Source organism: Microtus ochrogaster, chromosome 19 (assembly GCF_000317375.1).
Source record: "Microtus ochrogaster isolate Prairie Vole_2 chromosome 19, MicOch1.0, whole genome shotgun sequence".
NCBI lineage: Eukaryota > Metazoa > Chordata > Mammalia > Rodentia > Cricetidae > Microtus > Microtus ochrogaster.
The window spans coordinates 10,903,206-10,927,405 of record NC_022021.1 but is presented as its reverse complement, the minus strand read 5'-3'; the positions used below and the strand labels follow the sequence as shown (position 1 = coordinate 10,927,405).

Genomic DNA, 24,200 nt, shown 5'->3' with positions numbered 1-24,200 from the left:
CACACATACACACACACATACACACACATAGACACACACATACACACACACATACACACACATACACACACATACACACACACACATACACACACACATACACACACATACACACATACACACACGCACGCATACACACACATACACACACATACACACACACACATACACACACACACACACACATACACACGCACTCTTTTAGAGTGAGAAAGTAAACAAGCAAATTACTCGACCCATTGGAATTGTATATAATATCAATCCAATCGATCCTGAACCACACTTTAGAACACACACTCTTCAAAAGGTTAATATTCATGGTGAAATAGCTAGGGTCCTTACAATAAAGACTAGTTACCAAGCAACCAACTGGAAAGTGGAGGCTGGACAGGAATGGGGAAGGATGGACACGGTGGCTTGTGGCCCTCCTTTCTGAAAATCTCAGAGGTAAGAGGCCCTTGTTTCTGAAAACCTATCTCAAGTGACGAGGTCATACCTGAAATGATTAAAAGAATAAATATATAAATAAATAAATAAATTCTAGTGTAACGCATTACGGTGTGACTAATTTGCAAATCAAACTGTCGTGTGTGATAAGACCAGAATGAATTAAATTGGCCTAATACTCTTTTGGAATAAGTGGACGTATACAGGCACAAGGGCCATCCAGAGCCATCCGATCTGATACACTTCCCAGGCAACTGCATGAAATTACATTTTGAAACTGAAGGAAAGAGGGTTGCACTTAAACTGTCTTCATACAATTTCCTGGCCACTCACCACCATCAGCTTTCCCACCTGGAGGGTGCTTTCTAAAATACCTACCACCCTCAACGTTTTCAACAAAATTGCATACAGATTCTTCTCAGCTGAAGAGCAGAGGTGTGCCTTATTTTTATTGGCAGTTAATGTGGGACCTTAAATATCAGCTGTCTAGGGAGCCACCAAATGATTGACATAAAACTGCAAAACTTGTAGCCTGTTCTGGCGTGAAGAAACAGAACAAAATGAAGACAAACACTTTGCCCAGATTTGGGGATGCAAGAAAGGTGTCTGGCTGCCTGTTGAATAAAGGTTTCACTTTAAAATGCTTTATTTCAATTTTAACTGTCTTCTCTTGGAGAGATATGGTTCGTCTTTACAAAATAAAAATAAAATAGAGAAATAAATAAACAAACAGAATCTTTCCAACAGGCACTCAAATCCCCAAAGATCCAGTGGCAGGCAGGGAGGGGGTTGGGGCACTCCTAGAGGCAAGAAGTCTGAGACAGCTCGAAAAAAGGCGGGAAGGATCTGCCCCACGATAACCCCGCCGCCACCGCTTTCCCTGACTCCCTCTGAAGTCCTGGAGCAAGCAGTGACCGTGCTGCGCCATTTACGCTCTATCTCTAAGACAATAGCGCCGCTCTCTGCTAGCCAAGGGACTCCGATATTCAGCATCTGCCACCACTAGCTCTTCTCCCCCAGTCATCTACCCCACCCGGAGTCCCTCATCACCTTCTTTCCAGTCTACACCTCATTAACTCATCTATCTGCACAGAGTCTCCAGTCTTTCTTCTGGTCCCTGCCACCACTGCTCCTGGTCCCCTCCCCAGCTGTGGCCCCCCACAGTGGGTGAGCTGCGGCAGGGGACTACGGACTACCCGGAGTACCCCGGGATGCAGAGGATGCAGCCCAGGGCCCGCGCCCACCGCTTTGCACCGGGCTCTCAGGCGGTGGCTCTCTCCTCCTCCCCGCCTGTGGGCCCTAGGGCTTGTTTGCTTGTCCTCAGCCCTGATGCCAGACCAGTTCTCTCCTTGGCTGATTCAACAGCCCTTTGCTTCCTGCCGTGTGTTTCTTTCTTCTTTCCTCTTTTCCTAGGCCCAATCAAAGGTGTCTCTGTTATTGAAATATGAAGCCATTTCCTCTCCAAACCCCTTGGTTACTCAAGGCGGGAATGAATCAACGGACCTATATACCCACCCCCTGAGTTATAAATAAATGCCTATTTGTTCAAGAGGCGTTTTCCCGCGTGTCCCAGCATCTTCCCCAGTAGTTATTTTAAGTGTGTGTGTGTGTGTGTGTGTGTGTGTGTGTGTGTGTGTGTGTGCACGCGCGCGCGCGCCTGTGACATCTGGTTCTAATCCTGAGTGTGGATCTATAACCCAACCCCACCCACCAGACTCCCCCTTGCATTCCTCACTCTATAAATAAACTCAGGTTCTTAGGCACTATCATCCGAGGATACAATAGCAGTTAGGGTTTAAGAAAGAATTGGTCCAATACTGATACTGAGTCCCGTAACCAACAATCTGGGCAGAAAAAGCAATTTGAGTAAAAGTTTAGAAGTTTGGTGTACTGTTACCTTACTTGTCTGCAAGACCTCTCCCACCCCTGGGTTTTCCTTTTAAGAAGAGACTAAAACAACAAGGTGACAATTGTGTAGGGCGTCAGCCAAGGCTCCAGTTTATCCCACAGATCCCACACAGCATCTCCTGTGGACAGAGCCCAGAGCAGAGGGGAGCTGGAGGTGTGGTGTGGGTGGGGGCTTGTGGTTGGGCCTGCTGCTTTTCCTGAACTCCCCAATTGACTCGTCCGGATCTGAGCAGAGGGAAAGTCATCTAAAAGGCTGCTGCTGTTTTACAAGGTCTGGGCACAGGGCTGCCCCTCCCTTCCCCCTGAAGTTTGCATGGAGAGCGTGTTAGGCTGTAATTAGAGGATCTGGGAGGAGAACTCTCCCGGTGACGCTTTGCCGCTTTTCTTCTGCTCTTGGTGAGGAGTGCCTCCTTCACCCCCGGATCAGGACCTCTGCCATCCAGCACCACAAAGAGACATTCTGCACAAACGCGCTCGGACGCACACACCCACACCACACTCGCCCGGAGACAAACTTAAGGTCAGGAGAAGCGGTAGCCTCAGTTCATCTCTGACTCCCGAGTAAGTGGGACTCCAACGCCTCTGCGCCGCATTTCAGGACAAGGTAAAACTTGCAGCATTTCTGTTTGGTGGGTTTCTTTTTCCCCCCTCTTTCGTAAATATCTTGGTGCCTTAAATATTTCAGAACATTGTGTATATAACGTACGTACATAGTAAACAAATTTTATTATTTTCTTCAGTTTTGATTTAACACTCCACTTTTTGAAGTTTATTGTCAGATAAAATATCATTGCAATAAACAGGTTCAGGATAGATGTGGAGAAAGAACTAACTCAAGTTTTTCTAGTTTTTGCTACTGCTGCCATTAATCTGAGAGGCATGTGGTTCCAAGTGGTGACTTTTCCATCTGTATTTCAACAAGCGGTTCCATAGCATCTGTGATGAGAAACGGGTTAATACAGAGTGGAAGAAGAGCTTCCAGTGTGGAGAAGGAATGTCCACCCCAGATTTATGACTTCTGTCTTGGGGAATATATAGGTTTATGTGGAAAAGAAAGTTACTTCAGTCATAGGTAATGCCTGTTAGACTAACAACCTTCCAAACATCATGTTGAGCCTAGGTCTCTCTGGGTAAATGTAAAATTAAGAATAGATAATTACTATTCATTTCATAGAGAGAATGATGTCAATGAACAAAAAGACATTTCAAGTAGTAGCTCATAAGAGCGCTTGCTAAAGTTACTTGAGAGTTGTTTGCACATTGAAGCTACTCACTAAGAAAGCAAGCCTGGACTCCTGGGGCTAGATTAAGTTGTTCTCCTCAATTGAATATGCCTGTTGTGCTCACATGATACAGTCTACTGGGCTGAAAATAAGTTGTTTTATTTTCATTTATCACTGGAAAAGTACACAAAGTAGCCAGTACATTTGGGAACTCTGAGGGTGGAAAAATGTTCCCGTAAGTGGTCCAGTGTGATGTCATAAAATAAAACATACTGGCTGGCTGTTTAGAACCCAATGGTTATGAAGAAATAAAGTCTGTGAATTAATTTCCTAATAAATGTAGTATTTATTCATTCCAAATGTAGTTTCTGGTAACCATTTCTATTTGATTACTTCAGTGTCCAAAGTTTTTTGTAACTTTATACACATTCCAGTGGCATTTACATTTTAATGATATAAAGTAGAACTATTATCTAATAAAAATATGTGGAGTCATTTATTTATTTGAATGAGAGTCTTTTTCATCTTATTTAATAAGACAGAATGTTTTTCAAAGGACACCTGACTGTTAAGTTTTAGTCTTTAGCTTTATATGAATACAGATATAGATATGAATAGTTTAAACAAATTGATAAAATTATTCTATTTTTTTCTTTTTTGTGACCTCTTTGGTTAAACTGTACATTGCTTAAAAATAGAAAATAAATAAATAAAATTTTCTGAGAGCAGATTGAGAGATTAGAAAAAAGCCAGCAACCTTAAAAGACCACTGGACCTTGGGAGGAATGTAGCCAGAGGCCAGTATCCAAACAGGAGTACTCAGTGGGCCTGGGCGGTCTATGAGAGGGGAACACCGTGTTCTTATGAAGCGAGCCATTTATTTCCAGCAAGGTACTGTCTCTGAGAGGAATGACTGACACTAATTTAGAAGCTCTGAAGAAACCTTCACTGAAAAGAATCGAGTCATTATGTCCCTAGCGGTTTCAGTTCGTTTTCCTTCCTTTGGGAGTGAGTAACACATCCAGTATAAATACGTTCAGGGTATACAGAAAAATGCCTATGGTAGATGGTCTGAACAGTCGCCTCTTTTACTGTTCTGGGCGTGGAGTAACGATATTTCCTGGCTCCTGAGGAAGACGTTTGGACTGTCTTTGCGCTTCATCTCTGAAAAGATGAACACGGACCATACTCAGGAAATAACTTCCTTTGGAAAATACCAGTTTTCATCTCTTTTTACCCCAGACATATTTTATTTTTTCCAGATTACAGTTTGAGGATTAATGGTATCCCATCAATTAAAATTCCAGTAGCAGCCAAGGGATACTTTGGAAATGATTTTTACATCCTAGCCTTCTGTTGCTTCCAATTAATTTCTTGACTACCTGTAGTCATTATTACTAACCACATCACTTCGTCCATGTCGTTTAAATTTACTTACCCTGCCACTCAAAAGGTAACAGAACGTTAGGGGAAGTAAGGCAAAACAGAAATATGGCCTATGCTAGAGATTTTAATCAATAGTGTTTGAGGAGGATTAGTCGAAACAGCTGATTAAACAAATATTAGCGGAGAGGGGGCACGATGGTAAAAATTAATAACACAGCTCTTCATTTACGCTATGAATCCCAGGGACTGTAGTTTAGTGAGACCCACGGTCCCTGATCGCCACCTAGTGGATTTGTATAGAAGCTTTCTTCCCAGCCTCTAAAACTTCACTGGTTTGGGGGCCAATCACATAAAAATTGGCCAGTTTGTTTGGTTGATACATTTTACCCTTCACTAAATGACAGACCATGGAGTGGGTGCTAAGAATAAAAATTTAAGTAAATGTAATTGTTATATTAAAAATCAAGACTTCACTAAAGAGTGTATTGAATCCCCAGTGGTCACATTTAAAATCACTTTATTCTTCATGGGTTAATCTGCTGTCAACATTCTGCCTTTTGGGGGAGGTAGTTTAATTACACAAGTCACTTTTTATTCAAAGAGATATCATTACACAGTTCAAAGAAAGGTTGGAAGAGCCCTTTCCTGAATTAGTTTTTCAGCGAGAAGCACATTTCTGTATAGTTTGTTGTTGCTGCATCTGTCTGGATAAGAAACTGCTAGCTTACAGGACTAACAGATAGACATGGCTGCATTTCCTGAATGTTCTTTATGTTTTTAAACAGGTGGACAAAAATATCCAAAATTGCTTTTAGGTATGAGGTCTATTTTCTAAGATGTTCTTAAACGCCAATAATTAGTATAAAGAACAACTTTATAATTTATTCCTGTTGCCCATATGGAATTTGAAAGCATAGACTTTGTTTCCGTGATGTTCATATGCCAGAAATGTCTTCCTAGGCAAGCATGCTTACATGCAGAACTGCTGTGTGACAGGGACAGTAGGGTATTGCTGGACTGTTTCAAAACACTTTTCCTCTCATAGATATATGAATTATTACTCCCATGAGTTTCTTACGAGATGTATGACTTGATGGCAGCAATGTTGAGTAGATGGGTTTTAATTAAGACGAGATGTGAAATTCCAGTTGGAATGTCCAATGGCTCAGTGAGAAAAACCTGATTAATTTCTCACCTGCTGAGCATCTAAGTCCAGCCTGCTGCTGTGAAGTAAGAACCCGCCTTTTTAGGAATTCTGGCCACTGGCTTCTTGTTTGTCCTTTTATGAAACTGGGACCCACGTGGTGACTAAACGATGGTCATTCAGCAAGTCTTCTTTCGTGAATTGTCACCAAATTGGAGTCTCGGTTGAACAGAGGTGATCAGCGCCATCTCTCATGTAAAGTGAAGTGTATTGTCTTTATTCTTGCCAGCAATGGGACATTGCCCATCATAAAAAAAAAAAAAATACATCAGTGATTTATCTGGCCATCCATGCGACAGAAAAAAGTTCTGTATTTACTCAGTATGAGTGCCGGTGTGGGGCTGCCTGAAACTCAGCTGCCCTAAAAGTAGACATTACGCTATGGATGACAAACAGTTACAGAGTTCAGAAGTGTTCTGGTGACTGAGAGATGCTAACAGACTCAATCCTGTGAGGAACTTGGGTATCTCTCTGCAGTGGTGTGTGTGTGAGCAGAGTGTGGTTGTGTGGTCAAAATGCCATGTCACATCTCTGCCCTCTCATGAGGATCAGGAAAGTGATTTTGGAAATTAAGGTTCTTAGCTTTGTTTCTGAAAAAAAAAAACAGCCAAGCATTTTAATATTATTTTGAAAGTCAAATGTCACCCCACCTCTTGGAAGATCTATTTGCTTTTGTCTATTTATGACACTGGGAACTAAACCCAGGGCCTGGCTTGCACACGATCAGCAAGCACATTATCCAAGACTAGGAGACTCTTTATAAAGCAAAATCAAACGCCCACGGAATAAAAATAGAGTAGTAGAGGTTTGTCTCTCTTCCCTTGTGGGAACAGAGATTTCCCTTTTGTCTTTCAACTCAAAAATTCCAAAGCAAATTCAGCTTTACTTGGTGAGTTGCTATATTCTGATTTCTGAAAACTCCAATCAAAGTGAAGCATTTCTACAACCTTACGAATGATCTTGGATCTCAGTCTTCATACTGGATGATTCTTTCTTGTTCTGACTTTTACTTTAAGCTTTGAGGCTCTCCCCTTTTAAGGATCCCTGCATTCAGTCAGCAGAACCTTCTGAGCTTTGTAGCAGCACTGTGGTCTGTAACCTGCGTCCTATTAGGAAAACTCATTTTAAAATAATAACGTCAAAATGGATGGTACTGGCCCTAAAAAGCATTACAGAATCCTGCAGCATACTCTGAGAGATAGAAACAGCTCCAAAGTTCTAGGATCTTCTTTGGGTATGGGGGCAATTTTGAAGCTGTATCTTTACAAGCCATTGCCATTTTGACTAGCTAAGGTGATAAAGGCTGTGTTTCTTGGTGGCGTGAGCATAGTTAGGCCTAAGAAGACATCTCTGATGCCCCCAAACCCTAGCAGGCCTATGACTCTGATGATACATTGTTCAGATGAACAGGAAAAGCAAACTTGAATTTGTGTTCCCTTGCTGTCTGCTAGTTACAGCTAAAATTCAGACTGAGCAAGGAAGGTTTAGTGCCTACTATTAGCACCAGGAAAGCCTTGTGCTAGCTACCACACAGTAGTTAGTGCCAGGCATCCCCAAGTTAGTGTAGAGGACAGGGCAGCTCCAATCTGCCAAGGAGGTGGCACTCACCTTCCCCCATCCTTACGTGTCCTCCGTTTGCAGGCACCCAAACTGCCAAGCCCTTTGTATACCTTAAACTGAGGCTGATGCTCCCATCCTCCGACTCTCGGGGATCAGCTGTTTTTCCTGGGTTCTTAGCTTCTTAACTACACCTAAGTGTGATTGAGTTCTGCTCAAGCATTTACATGTCAAGCCCTTTATCTCTTAAAGTAAATGTTTTGTTTTGAGTAAAAGAATTCGAAACATCTGGAGCCATTCATGCTTGCCCCAAAGGGGGTAATTTTAGAGTCTTCAACCTCTCAGCTGTCCGTGCCCCTTAGGAGGGTTTCCTCCAGGCCTTTTTTTTTTTTTTTTTGTTTTTCGAGACAGGGTTTCTCTGTGGCTTTGGAGCCTGTCCTTCCTCCAGGCCTTTTTGCAAGGCCTCAAAGGACCACTGCTCCTGCTGACCACTGGATCTTTTGAGTTGAGCCTGCTCAACCTGCTTTTCTACATCTCTCAGCAATTTGAGCAGAAAATGTGTCCACTCTACCCCCCCTCCCCCGGGCCACCAAAGCCCTTCCTGCTGAGTGTCTCTGCTCACTTTGTCATTAACCCTTGTGTACTTCATTCCAGAGCTTCTGTTGTGGCTTAGGGTGAGACAGAGCAAGGCAGAGATTTGTGTGCTACTGTTTGGGCCTCTAATGCCAACCCATAGGCCCACTTCTAGGTAGCAAGGTTAAGTCCACAGAGTCATGGAGCTGGAAGAAGAGAGGGAGGAATGCACACAGAAGTAGCAGCCATCGTGTTGAGAAATTGGGTCAAAGCTGACATCGTACCATACAAATCTGCTTGTTTATATGCTTAGGTACAATAGATTTAGAAAGTGGTTGACATGGTTACTGAGTGTATTCTTTTTGTGTATGAAACAAACTTTGCAAAAGGAAAAATAACAGGAAAATCTGCCTTGACTTTACAAAATTAACACTAACAAAAGTCATTCCTTTGCATTTCTTCTGGTTTAGGGTTAACATTAGGCAAAATGTCACTCATATTTTGTTATGTATCTCAGATTAATTTACAAACAGTTTTAAAGTTTATGTGTATGAATTTTGCCTGCACGCCTAAAGGCTGCATGCTTGTGCAGTGCCTGAAGAGGCCAGAAGATGGCGTCAGGTCCCCTGCACTTGGAGTTACAGATTTTTTTTTTTTCCTTAATGACTTGCTAGATTATATCCCTGCAGTTTGGTGTTCCTGTGAGATGTGATTCTGAGCCTGCACGCTAAGGGGCGCTCACCATCAGCTTGCTAAGGCTGATGTGGAAAGACTGCATCTTCTCTTTCTGTAACCCAGCCAGACAGGATCGCTAACCTTCCTCATCCACCGAGGTGGGCCATATGACCCCTGACAATCTGTAGTGCCGACTGGCGTATTCAACATGGGGCTTGAGCTTTGCTATCCCCAGGGTCTTAGGAATTCAATCTGTCTTAAACCGAGGCCATTCCCTGGCTCTGTTTACTTATCGGTCTTTTTCCTATTCATCGCTCACAAATTCATAAATTCTTCTCAAATTCAAATAACTATTATAGCAGTAAATTATTCATATAAATAATTTTAAAATTATTTCAATAAATTTCTAAATTTACGTAAAAGTAGGGATATTTCTTTGCCATTAAAACAAAAACCGAACAGAAGAACAAAGAAAAACCAACAAACACTGACAGCTATCCTGGAAGCGGAGAATCAGTTCAGAGGCCCTTGCAGTAGATGGTGCACTGATGGCGGGGAGGGGTTTCTAGGACAGTGAGAAAGATTCAAGGGTCCTTGGCCATAGGAGAAGGGATGCTAGTGATTCAGGCTGGGAACGTAGGAACAATGAAATATCCCGGAAGAAAACAGTGAGTGTAGCTTCAGAATGTCCTCCGGGGCCAGGCAAACAGAATTAACAAGGGAGGAGTCAGGCTGGAAACGGAGATTTTTTGAACCTCTCACATTGAACTATTAATTAAAACCCATCTAGAAGAAGGACAGAGGGCAAGTTCAGGGTGCGAGGGAAAGAAAGAAGGTCGACCAAAGCAAAAACCCAGGAAAAAGCTGCTAGCAGAGGGTTTGGCCATGAAGAGTGCTTTATGTTTTTTAGATGCTAGGTTTAAGCCCATGGTCCCGTGCATACGAGGCAAGCATACCACCGCTCGCCCACATCCTCAGCTGGGTATGTTATCTTAGCCTGTGTTATCCACTGTAAATGTTCACTGAGTTGAGCAATAGCAGCATTCCATCAATGCCGGCACGTCACAGTCCCCATCAACCCTCTGCACAGAGAAGATGCCACACACGTTTGTTGAATTAAATGAAATTAAAATGGCATTTCCAAGCCCTGATGCCCTAATGACAGATCTTCATAATGGTAACCCCAAATAAGACCCCCAAATGCCTGAATTGTAGCTATTTATTCAATTTCATGCAATACTTAGTTAACTTTAAATATATGTTGTTCCTGCTGTTGTTTAAAAGTCAGCAATCCATGTGTGGCGCAGACGGTAATTCACCAGAGCTTTTGATTAACCATACCCACAGTGTTTACCCTGACATATGAATGAGTTGCCCACAGGGTGGAGCATAGGCCAAGGACACTTAGCCAACCATTCACCAGTTCCTGGGCTTTCAAGACTTCTAAATTCTAAGTCAAATTTAGACTCCAAAATGCTCAGTTTCTCTTGTCTTCCCAACAACTTGTACCTTTTTTTTTCTAGTTCTTTCATCACAACAGAATTGCCAGATAAACTACAATGACTAATTAAACAATTATTAACGTAATATTGATTGACTGACTGATTGATCGATTGACTGTTTTTCCTGGCTAAAACCGGCATCCTCCCTCCATTGAGTCTTACTGCTACTAGAACTTACCACACTAGAACTCTTTCATGATGTTTCTGAACACTGTCCTTCCAACGGACAATGAACGGAGTTATTGGATGCATTTGTTTTTCGTGTGTGTGTGAGTACCGTCACGTGTGAGTGTGCTGTGTGTGTATATGTGTGTGTTGCGTGTGTGTGCATGCGTGTGCGTGTGTGTGTGTCATGTTTCTGTGGGTAAAATCATCACACATTCTAACCTGGTGCTAACATAACCAGTCCCAAAAGCTAACTTTACTTTTACTAGTGAGATTATTCTATTGCAAGAACAAAATGGCTGGGCAGGGTAGCCTGTGTTATTATCCCTGCATCCAGACTGATGAAGCAGGAAGATCATCAGCTCAATGTCATCCTGGACTATACCACAATAGACTTTTTCAAAAAACAAAGAAGTGATATAAATAAAATTATCAAACTGAGACATGTTAAGACATAACTATGTTTAACTATGGTGTCATGGACCTTGAATGTGAATTAGCACCCACATTTCCTGCTTTTGCACGTCAGACAGAATTATAAGACAAAATAATCATTTTAAATAGAAAATAATAAATGCATAAAATATATAAAGTACAGGAGGTATAAACTCAAATATTCTAACTACACACAGTATCTGGAAAAAGAGTCTCTCCTGTTAAATAGTCTGCTGTTTTGCTGCCACCTTGTGGTAATTGTAGGGATTTCCCAGTACAACAAACCATTTATATCTTGGTATAAATTTACTCTCTTCCCAAATGCCACAAACTACAGTAACAAGAGAACACTAAGTAAGTAGCTCAAATGTTTTCTGAGTTCATCTGAAAATCGTTCTTTATCATTTTTAAGATAATAATTGGATTAAAAGTTATTCTGTACTGTATGAATTTATATACAAGTGAATTTATTTGTAGTTGTATGAATTTTTAGGAGATTTGAATTTTACCGTAAGTTTTGTAAACTCAGTAATAGCAAATTTGAGCTCTTTTTTTTCCTTTAGCCAGCCCTGATTCATTTCCTAAGCCAAGATAACACTTTTGAAACAAAAAGAAACAGAAACAAAATCTGTCACCGACAGCATTTTATTGATACACAAGTTAAAAGTAGGATCATAATCTCAATCACTTGTCTCTCATTCCCCGTCTACCTAGAGGATCTCTTTTATTTCTCCTTCCCAGGGAAATCCATGCATCCCCCTTGGGGCCATCTTGTTAACTAGTCACTTTTGTACTGTGGATTTAGCTTGGGTGTCCTTTACTTCACAGTAATATCCACTTATGAGTGAGTGCATACCATGCTTGTCTCTGGGTCTGGATTACCTTACTCAGGATGATATTTTTTTCTAGTTTCATCCATTTTCCTTAAAAGTCCTTGATGTCATTGTTTTAAACAGTCAAGTAATACTTCATCATGTAAATGTACCACATTATTTCTATTACACATTCTTTAGGTGAGGGCATCTAGGTTGCTTCCAGATTCTGTCTATTACAATAACACTGCTATGAACATAGTAAAACAAGGATTCTTGTGGCATGATTGAGCATCCTTTGGGTATAATCCCAAGAGTGGTACAGCTGCTCCTTGAGGTAGATTGAGTTCCAATTTTCTGAGAAACTACCATATTGATTTCCAGAGTGGCTGTACAAGTTTACATTCTCACCAGCAGTGGAGGAGGGTACCCCTTGCTCCACATCCTCTCCAGCAGAAGCTGGTGGTTTTGATCTTAGCCATCTGTCAGGTGTGATAAGGAATCTCAGCGAAAGTTTGATTTGCCTCTCCCTGATGGCTAAGAATGTTGAACATTCCTTTAGGTGCATCTCGGCCTTTTGAGATTTCTCCGTTGAGCATTCTGTTTGGAAACCAGTTCTTAATTGGATTATTTTTTTTATGTTTAGTTTCCTGAGTTCTTTACTTACTTTGGAGAACAGCCAAATATGGAGTTGGTGAACATCTTTTCCCATTCTGTAGGCAGGCAGAGACAGTTTTTAAGAAATAATAGGCTATGATTTTCCAAATGTCACAGGCTGAAGAATTACAAATCTAAATAAAATAATCACCAAGCCCTGAGAAGCCAGCACTCAGGCATGGGAGAGAACAGCTGCTGACAAAAAAGATGCCACCAAATTGTCCCAATAGAGAAAGGCTCCAGACAAAATGAGTAGCAAAAAATCATTACTTAGAAAATTTGCTTTTCTTTCCACCTTAATAAAGGGAAAAAAAATCAGTGTGTTGGTATGGCTGTATCCTAAATAAAACTTGCCTGATAAACCAGCTTTTTCTCGAACCAGAGTCTTCAAGGCCGCAGGTGTCAGATGTCAGGGAGCCTTGCTCTGAGAAGGTCCTGGATGGAGACATGTGTGGGTTACAGCCCTCTTCCCGCTCTCTCTGCTTCTGGCTTTTTTTTTTCTTTTTTTTTTTTTTCGAGACAGGGTTTCTCTGTAGCTTTGAAGCCTATCCTGCAACTAACTCTTGTAGACCAGGCTGGCCTACAAACTCACAGAGATCCGCCTGCCTCTGCCTCGCAGGTACCACAGTGTGCATGTGGAAGTCAGACAACAAACTTTGTGGGGTTGCTTTTTCCTCCACTCTTTTTCTTTTCTTCAGTTTTCTGGGTTTTTTTTTAAATTAATTTTAAAATTTATTTTACATACCGACTCCAATTTCCCCTCCCTCCTCTCCTCCCATTCCTTACCTCCACCTCCTTTCTACCCCTCCCACTCCTCAGAAAGGGTAAGGCCTCCCATGGAAGTCATATCAAGTTGAGGTACGACCAAGCTCCTCCCCACTGTATCAAGGCCGAGCTTGGTATTCCACCATGGAGAATAGGTTCCAGAAAGCCAGCTCATGTATCAGGGACGGATCCTGGTCCCACTGCTAGGGGCTCCACAAAAGACTGAGCTATACAACTGTTACCAACTCTTTCCACTTTTTCATGGCTTCTGAGCTATCATGAAAGAGTGCAGGCTTACCTGGCTAGTCTCTAGCTGCCCAGTCATCCCCTTGGCCACAGTTGATTTTTGTCATGGGATCTTTCACACTGTCCTATTTGAGTCACTAACAGATAAACATTGGGAGCTGAGGCAAAAGCACATTCCTCTTGAAGGCTCCAAGAATTCGACTCTCAGAACGCCTGTCTCGTCCCGACTGTACCCTCACCCACGCTCCCCAGAAGAATCCTTCCCACTCCATCATCCTCAGGACACTGGGCTCCTGCCAGGATGAGAGGGATGAACTAGAGCTCTTCCTCCAGGGCCTCTAGCTGGGATCCAGCTTCAGTGAGTCCCATCCTCCCTGGGGCTTTCTTGATGTTTCATGCTCTCTATATTATTTTAGGTTGTTCTATTCATCTTGTACTGCAGTCCCCTATGGAAACACACTTCTCCAGTGATGAATTCTTATGAAATTTTTATTATGAGGTTGTTTATTGCTCTATGCTCTTTGGGAGTTCTAAATCGAAGGCTGGAGATTAGAATTGGAGAAATCAAAGGAGTGTATCATCAGGTCCAGCGTCTCTCACTGGGGAAATGTCCCGGGTCAGGTGTCATGGGTGTGTGCAGACTGACCTGCGTCAACACCTGCAGTCTAATGGGGCATCTTCCTCAGGATTCAGTATCCTAAATTCCATCTGTTCATTCCAGCTAAACCCCACGGTGCTACATTCACAATGCATAGATACATTGTATCTACTCCTCAGTTTAACAATAGATTTATGAATACAAAATGCTGTGGTGTTTTCCCTCTAACTTTGGTTATTGTTGGAAACATTGTAGATCACCTTGTTTTAGCTGGCTTCTAAGCCTTTTAACTTGTACTCCTAGTATTGGTTTCAAAACACTGGAACAGAATTTGAACTTAGGAACTTTAAAACCAAAAGAAAAACTCCAAGTGATTATATATATATATATATATATATATATATATATATATATATATATATATATATATATATATATATATATATATATATATCCTTAATCCTGAATGCAGTTTGTTTCCCAGGTCCTCCCCTGTCCCCTCCCCATCCACACCTCCTCTGTTTCCCTTCAATTAAAGAGAGCAGACCTCCACTGAATTTGACCAAACAAGATGCAATAAGACTAGGCACAAACCCTCATATCAACTCTGGACAAGGCAACCCAGTAGGAGGAAATGGGTCCCAAAAATCAGGCAAAAGAGTCAGACCCACCTCCACCATTCCCACTATTGGGAGTTTCACAAGAACACTAAGCTACACAACTTAAGGTATACACAGAGAACCTAGATCAGATCCATGCAGGTTCCCTGATTGCTGCTTCAGTCTCTGTGAGCTCCTATGAGCTCTGGTTAGTTCATTCTGTAGATCGTGTTCTCATAGTGTCCTCTACCCTTCTGGTTCTTACAGTCCTTCCTCCCCTTCTTTTGGGAAGTTCCCCTGGCTTTGCCTAGTGTTTGGCTGTGGGCCTTTGTCTTTGCTCCCTTGAGATGCCAGAGGAAGCCTCTCTGATGACAACTGGGCTAGGCACCAATCAATGGGAATAGCGGGATATCATTAGAAATCATTTCATTGACTTTTATTTGTTTTATTTGTTTGTTTGTTTGTTTCGCCAGTCCTGTTTTATTCTATCCTGGGTCTCTGAGCTTGCCTCTGGTTCCTGGCCATTCAGCAGTATCAAATATGGGCCTCAAGCAGTTAGACCAGTCACTGGTTAGCTACTCCCATAAGATCTGCACCATGATTGCCCAGCTCAATCAATTGTCCTGTCTTGCAGGCAGGACAGATTATAGATCAAAGGTTTTATGAGTAAGTTGATGTTCCAGTCCCACTGCTGTTATAGAAGATAACCTTCATCTAGCCTACCACCCACAGAAGGTGGCTCCCACGCGATGACAGGCCTTCCTTCTTTACCGGGGAGCCATAAACATTATTCCGAGACTAGGCTGGCTGTCCAGCAAACCCAGGCATATGCTGTTCTCGCCTGGTTGTAGAAGATGGCCAGTTCAGCCTCTGTTTCCCCCGTTACTAGGTGACTTTGCTAAGGTCATTCTTGTAGATTCCAGGGAATTTTTACTGCACCCAGTTTCTACATCCTCCGTAAATGTCCTTTAATTCCAGTTGTCTCTCTCAGTACTCTCTCCCTCCATCTGTCCCACAGCCATCTGATCTCTTCTATTCCCATCCCCATCCTACCCCTGTATTTTATGACCCATTACTTACAAATATTAATTTTACCCTCTCTCTACCCCTTTGCCTGTACTGGGGAAATAATGCATGGATAAGGATGAGACATGAATAAGATGTTGTCCTGAAATAATAACATTCTAAATAAGACACCTACACTTGTGCACATTCCAGGAGTACGTGAGTATGGTGTGTTTTGTTTTCCTACAGGTGCATATTCAGGTGAGTTCATATGTACACACATGTATGTAGGAGCCAGAGGTCAGCCTCTGGTATCTTTACTAGGGAGCCATAAAATTATTTGGGGCTAAGCTGGATGTCCAGCAAACCCAAGCATCTACTATTCTATTTTCCCATGCTGGGACAACAAACAAGCCCAAACATGCCTGGAATTTTGTTTTCTGTGTGTTCTGGGGATCCTAAAGAAGCTATGTTGTCATAGCAGTGAAAGAATGCTGCACGGGCGACAACACTGGTGGTAGTGGCAGCGGCAGAGTGGATGGAATTGGTGGTAAGACAGGAAGAAGAACAGGCAAAAAAACAGATTTTATCTCCAGTTTTCTTTATCTGGTCTACCGCCCACAGAAGAGACCGCCTACATCATGATAGGCCTTCCTTTTTGAACTAATGTGATCAAGAAGAGTGAGCTCTCAGCTGGGAGTGGTGGAATACACTAATCCCAGCAATGGGAAGACAGTGGCATGTGCCAAATATGTACGTGTCAGATTGTTTTTTTAAATTCTCAAATTCTCAATCCCTCCCCCTACCATGTGGAATAGCTCATCTGTAAAAGGCCTTTGTTGTGATTTTGTCTTGCTTATGTTATGGCAATACTGGCTTCCCAGAATGAATGCAGAAATATACCCCTGCCCTCCTGTTTTAGTTTTCTAGGACAGTTTCTGTAACATTGACATTATTTCTTCTTTAAATATTAGCTCTCAATCATTGGTGAAGCTGTACAGGCATGACGCCCCGTTATAGTGGAATGTTTCTAGCTATAAATCACATTTCTTTAATAATACAGTGAAAAATTGGTGATCTAATTTTTGTGTGAGTTTCTGCATTTTTCATATATTTAAAGAAATTTGACCATTTACTTAAGTCATTGTGTTTTTTAGAATCTAGAATATACATGATATTCATTTACTGTTTTATATTGATAGGGTGGAGCTCTTACATCATTCATACATATTAGTATCCTTTATCTGTCATTGAAAGAGTATGGAGAGAGATTTGTTGACTGGCCTTCCATAGAACTGTTATTAGAATGCATTGATTTTTCACTCCTATCATTTTTTTTTACTTATCTTGATTTTGGAACCATTGATTAGCATCTTTTCATCTCTCCTAGTTTAGGGCTCCATCTTGTTCAGTAAGTGCTGTTTCACTGCATCCCAGAATTTTTGGCATTTGTGTTTTCTTTTTTATTCTCTCTCTCTCTCTCTCTCTCTCTCTCTCTCTCTCTCTCTCTCCATGGTCTGTTCATGTTCACACAGTTCAAAAAATTAAATGACTCTTTAAAGCTCTTCTTTGCTGTTGGAGTTATTGAAAATTTTATTCTTTAAGTCCTCCAAATTTCAGTATTCTAAGTACATATTTTTTTATTTATCTTAAACACAATTCTGTAATCAGTGAATACATTTTGAATGCTTGAAATTCTTTTAATGACTCAATTTTATGGTCCATAATATATTGAAAATTTCATATATTTTTATCAGTACGTCTAGACTGCTCCACATATGTTAATTAAGGAAAGTAACTTGCAGAACTCACATTTTCTGGACTTCAGTTATTAGAAATACACATTATAATACTGCCCTGCATACATACCTCCTTGTCATAATGAAATTATGCACTTCTCATAATTTTTGCTCTCACATCTACTGTTTGGTTTTTCTATAACCTCTCTAGCTTTCTGAAAATTCTTTTTTAATATGATATGTTTTCCCATATGATTACATGTTATTTACTTATGTCTTTTAAATTTTACATAGATTGTCTTTTAGAAAACACCTTGCTTAGCCCTTACTCTGTGTTCAGTGTGACAGTCTCTGCACTTTTACTGGCACTTTTGGACATTTTACATTTAATGTATGTATTGCAACGGTTGGTCCTGAATCTGCAGTTCCTCCTGGGCATTTGTGCTCTTCACTCCTTCAGCCTGATAGTTTCAGTCTTTCTTTGGAACAACCCTGAGAACCATGTAAAAGGCCATTCTTTTTCTTTTGATATATTATTTCCTCAACATTATTCCATAGTGTAACTAGTAATGTTTGGACTTACAGCATGCAACTCACAGTGGGCATTCAGACAGTATATTGCCACTTCATGTAAACCATAAGAATCTTATGATGAAATGGATTTGGCTTCACTATGTAGATATCGTGAGATTTATAAATGTATTATAAACACCACCATACATTGATACATTGTGGGAATGTATTGATTACCTTTTTAAAGTTTTGCATAAGACAAAAGACTTCCGAGGGGCTGGAGAGATGGCTCAGAGGTTAAGAGCATTGCCTGTTCTTCCAAAGGTCCTGAGTTCAATTCCCAGCAACCACATGGTGGCTCACAACCATCTGTAAAGAGGTCTGGTGCCCTCTTCTGGCCTTCAGACAGGCACACAGACAGAATATTGTATGCATAATAAATAAATAAATATTAAAAAAAAAAGACAAAAGACTTGACCCCTGTAGTTACTATATCCAGGAGTCATCATTCCTTCTATTAGTCCACGTTACCATTAACACTATTTTATTATACAAGGACCATTTAAAAACATCTACAACATCTACTAAAGTGTCAGCCATAGAATGATCATTTTGCATCCCTGACAGCATCTTCCAATGGCCTTTGTTTTGAATGGATTGTTTATGTTCCTGCTGAAGAATTCTAGGTTGACAGTTCTTTTCTTTTCTGTCGGTGGTTTAAAACCCACCCCAATCGTATTTGTTTTGTTTCATGCAAGAAATCTGCCTGTATCTTTGTTCCTTTATAAATATTGCATCTTCTTTACTATTTTTCTCTTCAGAGTTTTTTTTTAGACAGATTCAGTTATGTTATTCAGTTAAATTTCCTTATGTTCAGTCTGTGTGATTCCCCTAAGCTCCTTGAATATATGTGTTTATGTTTTTCCTCAGTGTTGATTATTTTATCCATTACTTCTTCAAAACATCTCTTCTCCCTCCCTGCTCTTTTCCTCTAAGGGCCAATTACACAGATATTTGCCACTTGCAGTGTCTCACAGCTGAGCTCTCCTCTTTTCTTTGTATTCTGGAGTCCAATTTTTGTTTCTCTTGAAAGTTTCCACTTCATCAATCTTTTATTCTGAGGTTGTAACTTGAGATTAATCTCAGGAAAAATTTTCGTCTCAGAAAATGTAATTCTCATATTTAAATATTTTATCTAGGTCCTTTGTAAATGTCTATTATATGCTTCTTGCTCACATCTTCAGTAATTTCTCTCCTGTCTACATTGGTAAAATAGACATAATGTGATTTTAATGATCTTATCTCCTATTTCTGTGACATTTCTGAAACAGTCCATTGATTAGCTTCCCTTAATTTCTCCATTTTCCTGATTATTCACCTAGGAGCCTTCACCCCATTGCAATAGATTGTGAATTTTGCAGTGTTTGGTACTGAATCTTTATTTCTACAAATATTACTGAGAATATTCAAAAAATTTTGTTAAGTCACAAAAAGGTTAAATTTTGTGGTCTTTTTTTTCTGTTTATGATAGATGGCACCAGAGTTGCGTTTAACTTTAGTATTAATGCTGAGTAGCAGTATCTAAAGCACTGCAGTGTTGGAGTCACAATGCTTATTTTGTGCCTGCTGGACACGGGTGCTGATGCAGGGCTTTGAAGCCAAATCCTCCAGGATGATTCGCTCCCGAGACATGGGGTAAATGGTTCATATACAGCCCTGCTCAGTCCCGATCAGAGCATCTCAGGGCGACATCTGTAAAGACCCCATTCTCTCTGGTACCTCTGTCCCATGTCTCTCATCTCAGTTGCTCTGCCGTATAGTCAGTCGCAGCCCTAAGTTTCCAGATCCCTTAATCATCCACTTGACACTAATTACTAGACAACTCTCAGATGGTTTCCCTTCCTTGTCTGCATGGCAACCCTGTTTGGGCAGCATTTTGGTTATCACAGGCTTCACCTATTATGTGTCAGTTCAAATGTAGTTTTTCCTTTGCTTGGTAGTCAATATCTTAAGAGCCACTGGGTTTAAAAATTTCTCTCCATGCTCTCAGAAGCTGTTCTGAGCAGCAGGATTTCTTATTGACAATCTTGGTCAGAAGCAAACCCTGCATGATTTTATTTATTTATTTATTTATTTATTTATTTATTTATTGGTTTTTCGAGACAGGGTTTCTCTGTGGCTTTGGAACCTGTCCTGGAACTAGCACTGTAGACCAGGCTGGTCTCGAACTTACAGAGATCCGCCTGCCTCTGCCTCCTGAGTGCTGGGATTAAAGGCATGCGCCACCACCGCCCGGCTTGATTTTATTTTTATAGATTTACCGTTCTTCAGTTATATAGTCTCTAAAATGAATTGTACCTGTTTATAACACAGTTGTAATAATTAAAATATGTTACATTTTAATAGTGCAGTCTTAACAGTATTTGAGGACTATGTTTAATGCATTTTATGAATCCTTACATAAATTGTTTCCAATTTCATCACTAATATTCATTTTTTTCTCTAAAGAGTAAATGATAGGGGATACGCAATATCATAAGTCAGGAGGCAAAAATATTAAAGGCCTTTTTTGAAAAGTATAATAAAATAAAATAAAAGTATAATAAATGCTTGTATTAATAAATTACAAAAGATTACAGTGAAACATACAAGCACAAAGCTAAAGGTTCTAAGAATAATTTACATGATTTTCTACCAACTCTACAGTTTCTCAGTCATTTTTAATATGGGCTTTTAGTTACTATTAACAGGTGTTTCTTCTATGAGCTGGTGAGAATTCCACTGTTTGGATGTTCCACTTTGACTAGTGTCTACTTTCCCTAACCCAGAAATGCATCACACTACAAAAGCCCTGCTTCTACACCTGTGTCTCCGGCATCTGTGATCTCCTTGGGTGGCTCATTTGTTTTCCTTTGGAGTTTTCAAAGCTTAGATTATGAAAGAGAATTTCTGGAAAAAGTATCAGAGATTTTAGTTTTTTTCCTCCTCTTAGAGCGTTATATAGACAGAAAAGAAAGACCATACTATTTTGAGAATTTAAAACTATCTTCAGTTACCTACAACACAAAGTGATATGAAAGTGTCCTAAACCAAGGAGCGTGTCCCATTGATCTTTCCCACTTAAATAAATTAAAGATTGCTTCCCCAATTAGACAAATTCCTGGGTGGTCTTAGAGAAAAAAAAATCTCTTTGAGAAAAACAATCTCCTAATAATGCTGCAATGTGAAATGACATTTGTGCTTTAATTTTGAGGCCAAGAAAGAATGAATATCAGTTGAGCATTTTTAAATTTTGTAGAATTTCTTACCTTAATTTTTAAAGATTTGTTTTTATTCATTTATGTGAGTGAATGCGAAGGTATGTCTGGTGCCTAGGAGGCCAGGCGAGGTGTTGGATCCCTCCGGACTGGTGTTCCAGGCAATAGTGCCAGGCAAAGGTGTTGGATCCCTCCGGACTGGTGTTCCAGGCAATACTGACAGGCAAAGGTGTTGGATTCCTCGGGACTGGTGTTCCAGGCAATAGTGCCAGGCAAAGGCGCTGGATCCCTCCGGACTGGTGTTCCAGGCAATACTGACAGGCAAAGGTGTTGGATTCCTCGGGACTGGTGTTCCAGGCAATTGTTCCAGGTGAAGGCACTGGATCTCTCGGAACTGGCGTTCTAGGCAATAGTGCCAGGTGAAGGCACTGGATCCCTCGGGACTGGCGTTCTAGGCAATAGTGCCGGGCAAAAGTTTTGGATTCCTCAGGACTGGTGTTCAAGGCAAGAGCGAACATCCTTGAGTGAGTGCTGCGAATAGGTCATGTCTTCCAGAAGAGCAGCAGGCACCCTCACTTCCTGACCCAGTATTCTAGCTCCTACCTCTTTCTTTTAAGACAGAAATGTATACATATCACAAATGAGTGTAAAATTCCTTATAAAAGCCCACTGGGGAAAAATACTGAAGTGTGTGTATTTGGTGTTAAATTAACCAAATTTACTTAATGTGTTTTGTGAACTTACTAGTCAGCTTCACATTACAACAATAAAATATATGACATAATTAATTTATAAAAAGAATTATTTAGAGGTTGAAGAGAAGGTTCAGTGGTGAAAAGCACTAGCTGTTCTTCCAGAGGACCTGGGTTGAGTTCCCAGCATCCACATAGTGTCTCGCAATCATCTATACCTTCCAGGGTCCCTGACACCTCATTATGACCCCCAGTGGCAGAATCACACATGCAAATGGTACACACACACACACACACACACACACACACACACACACACACAAAACCTCTATCCACATAAAATAAAATTTAAAAATAATTTTAGATTTGACCTGTGTACATTTTTCCCAAACTTCCCAAACTTATGTCCTGCCCTTCTTCTTTCTATTAGTAAAATAAAAGTTTCCTTTAGCAGTGAATGCAGGAAAGTCAGTAAGCAAGGCTTTTGTAAGTTTTAGGTCAATGATAGATATCCAAAGAAATCTTCCAAGAGAAAAAATATGGCTGGATTAAAAGCAGAGCTGGGGAAATGAACAATTTGACTGACATCATCTGTCCTGAGGCTTAAGAATTTTAGTGGAAAGCTTCTAATAATTATTCTGCTTTCACTCTGCAAACAAAAGTTTTCAGAAGCCTCACTCAGATGCTGCTGTTTTGGAGCTGTTGGAACTGCTCAGCAGCACGACTTTGGACCTTCAGTGAGAGCAGCAGATGGAAACAACAGAGAACATGCATTCGATCTCAGTTACTATCACAAGGCAGAAAGCAGGAACAGGATGAGCTAGATCCCTTCCACTGGGGACTGGTGAGAGGGACCAGCAGAAAGATGCACTTGCCACCAACATTGAAATCTGGAGTTTGATCTGTAGCTCCTTAAAGTAGAAAGAAATCACCCCTGCAAGGTTTCCTCTCACCTTTACACACACACACACACACACACACAATACACAAATATACAACACACATACTGGTGTTGGAAGTCCTTCTGTATAAGTGTTCCTTTTATTGGTTAATGAATAAAGATGCCTTAGCCTATGACAGGACAGAAGATAGAGGAAGAAAAAAGACAGTCAGGGAGATGCCATGTAGCTGCTGAAGGAGACAGATGCCCCGGAACCTTACCGGTAAAATACAAGCCTTATGGTAAAATATAAAATAATAGAAATGGGTTAACTTAAGATGTATGAGTTAGCTAATAAGAAGCTTAAGCTATTGGCCAAGCAGTGTTGTAATTAATATAGCTTTGTGTGATTACTTCGGGTCTGGGTGACCGGGAAACAAATGAGCAGCCTCTGCCTACAACATAACACACACATAACACATACACACACTCACACACAACACCACACACACACATACACACTCCACACATATACACCACACACAAATAAATAAATAGCAAATATAATAAAAAATGTTTAAATCCTACTGAGCCACATTGACTAAGGGTTCACAGCATCTCCTGATACCCCAGTGTTGGAACTGAATCTTATCATAAGAGTCTTCAGGAAACACTATACAAAAAACAGAAATGACTCTCTTGATTTGTTTCCTTTCATGCGCTCATCAGTGCCCACATTCACTGCTTTCTGTATTGAATTCACTAAAGAATGGCTGGCAATAAATGCATGCTCCAGCGTTAGAACCCAGAGCAAGCATACGTGAGGCCATGGTTTTAATGTCATACATAAAGCAGTGGGTATGGTAAAGTTAATACGTCTCGGGATATGAAGTAAGGAAACGCTCTGTCCATTTTTGAGAAAACAGCTATTATAGAGCCTTGTCAGCACTTGAATTCATTGTCAAGTGGAAAATCACAAGGTATTTTCTTGATGTTTGGCCTCTGCTGCAACTTACCCACAGCAAAATAGTAAGGCATTAAAAGTTGGTTTTGTGGATGCCCTATTTTCTTTTTTAAAATATCATTTTTCTTTTGCTTTCTTTATCTGGGCAGTGAAGTAAATTTATATTTCAGTTGCAAAGCAGTTTATTGCCCTGAAAAAATGTCTACACAGCCAGCTTCTCCGCTCCAGAAAAACACTGGACAAGTTGGCAAAACAATTGCTCTTCACTATACACAGGCTGTTAGCAATGATCTTCATTACCATCCTGGCTCTGTGTGTGTGTGTGTGTGTGTGTGTGTGTGTGTGTGTGTGTGTGTGTGTGAGAGAGAGAGAGAGAGAGAGAAAGAGAGAGAGAGAGA

At 40.7% G+C, this 24,200-nt stretch overlaps 1 protein-coding gene across 1 annotated transcript in view; it reads left to right on the top strand.

The window, feature by feature from the left end:
- The first annotated feature begins 2,694 nt into the window (after nucleotides 1-2,694).
- Hapln1 (hyaluronan and proteoglycan link protein 1) overlaps nucleotides 2,695-24,200 on the top strand; it is a 66,504-nt gene continuing 44,998 nt past the window's right edge. The window contains exon 1 of the mRNA XM_005356524.2: nucleotides 2,695-2,959. The gene's annotated coding sequence lies outside the window, so the exon portion shown is untranslated. The remainder of the gene's footprint in view (nucleotides 2,960-24,200) is intronic.